Source organism: Triticum dicoccoides, chromosome 3A (assembly GCF_002162155.2).
Source record: "Triticum dicoccoides isolate Atlit2015 ecotype Zavitan chromosome 3A, WEW_v2.0, whole genome shotgun sequence".
Classification (NCBI taxonomy): domain Eukaryota; kingdom Viridiplantae; phylum Streptophyta; class Magnoliopsida; order Poales; family Poaceae; genus Triticum; species Triticum dicoccoides.
In genome coordinates, this window is record NC_041384.1 from 746,290,561 (window position 1) to 746,292,639 (window position 2,079).

The window sequence follows — 2,079 nt, forward strand, 5'->3', positions numbered from 1 at the left end:
GAATCTTCCTAACAACAATGGAAGAAGGATGACCTAAACGTCTATGCCACCAATCCAGAGGTGGTTTGGTGACATTGAGCACATGCTTCTGGATGTTTCCCCCGGTGTGTTTGACAAGATAGAGCCCTCTTCTACCCCTGCCTCAAAGTAGAACCTTCCTCGTTTCCAGATCCTTGATGAGAAAAAAATGAGGGTGAATTTCAACAATAGTATTATTGTCAAGAGCAAGTTTACTTGCGGAAATCAAATCTTTTGTTGCCTTTGGAACATGAAGAACATCTTTTAGATGAAGATTACGATCTCGGGTAGAAATAGTTGCATAACCAATATGATCAATGGACATACCTGATCCGTTTGCAGTATGAATTTGATCACCGCCCGTGTACCTCTCCCGGACGGTCAGCTTCTCCAGATCGCTTGTAATATGGTCGGTTGCACCACTATCCATGTACCAGTTGGTGTCAACCCCATACTGATGAGCAGCCATGTTGGCCGAGCGCTCCTCTCCTCCCTGATATGAAGAGTCGTAGCGCTTCCAGCACTTCCAAGCAGGGTGGCCAACTTTTCCATAGATCTGGCACACCGGCTTGGCAGAGGAGTTGTTGTTGTAGTTTCCCCTGCCTCCCGAGTTGCCTCGACCACAGCCGTGGTCACCACCACGGCCACGGTCACCACCGCCGCCTGGTTTGTTGTTGAAGCCGCGACCACCGCCGCGATCACCGTTGCCGATGGAGTTGTTGTTCTTGTTGAAGCCACGCACACGCGCCGCCGCATTTGCGGACGACTGAGAGGACCCGCCGCGGAGATTCAGGCGAGTCTCAAAACTCAGAAGCTGTGAGAACAGCTCCGGGATCTTGACAGGTTCGACCCTAGAACACATGGCCGACACCACTGGGTCGTACTCCTCATCCAGTCCAGCAAGGATGTGGGAGATCACCTCTTCCTCGTCCAAGGCCTTCCCTGAAGCAGTTAGTTCATCACACAGGGTTCGGACCTTACCAACATACTCTGTGATCGTGGAGTTGCCCTTTTGAAGATTGGCTAGGGAAATTCTGACGTTGACGGTCTGTGCCCTGGTGTGTGACGCAAGCATCCCTTGCACCGTGTTTCATAGCTCGGCCGCGGTGTGGCAGGTTGCCACTTGGACGGCCATCTCACGCGGCAGTGTAGTCAGCAGGTATGAGAAAACCTGCTGATCCCGCGCGTACCACACACCAAACTCTGGGTTCGGGGCCTTCGTCTTGGTTTTGCTATCATCGCCGGTGACCTTAATGATTGTGGGCGGAGGCGGTTGTTCGATGTTGAGGAAGCTTGCCATCTGCGCTCCCCTGATGGCTGAGAGCACCGTGGCACGCCATAAGACCTCGTTCCCTCTCGTAAGCTTCTCGGTTGCGTTGTGTGCAAACGGAGACGAGGGGAAGGAATTTGCGGAGGAAGAGCTCACCATGGATGAACCCGAGGTAGGCTCTGATTACCATGAAATAAAAGAGGTGAAGCGTATACCTCCTGGCAGGGACGCGTGCGTGTTAAATAGCAAGACAAGATTACATCGGTTGGCAAGTTGTTGTGTTAGCTTGACCCCTCATCCAAGACTATACAAGATAAGGATCTCTAATCTCCAACAACCTGCCCGAGTTACAACACACGCACACAAGTTACACCCCGTGACAAATGTCACGTTACAACTACAACCATATCATTTAACATCCTCCCTCAATCTAAACGTGTCAAGGTTGAGATTGTTCTTGAAGGCTTGTAGTTGTTGAATCTGTAATGGTTTTGTAAAACCATCCGCCACTTGGTCTCCTGTTGGGATGAACCTGATCTCCAACAGTTTCCTAGCAACCCTCTCTCTGACAAAGTGAAAATCAATCTCTATGTGTTTAGTCCTTGCATCGAACACTGGATTAGCTGAGAGATACGTTGCTCCAAGATTATCACACCATAGGCAAGAAGTGCTTGTTCTTCTTACTCCTAGCTCATCCAATAAAGTTTCCATCCACATTACCTCAGTTGTTGCATTTGCCAGAGATTTATATTTTGCTTCAGTACTAGAGCGAGAGACTGTTGCTTGTTTCT

The 2,079-nt window shown here is 49.8% G+C and overlaps 1 pseudogene; it reads right to left on the bottom strand.

Annotated features, from left to right (window-relative positions):
- Positions 1-816: 816 nt before the first annotated feature.
- Positions 817-955, bottom strand: LOC119273835 (annotated as a pseudogene).
- Between the last annotated feature and the right edge of the window lie 1,124 nt (positions 956-2,079).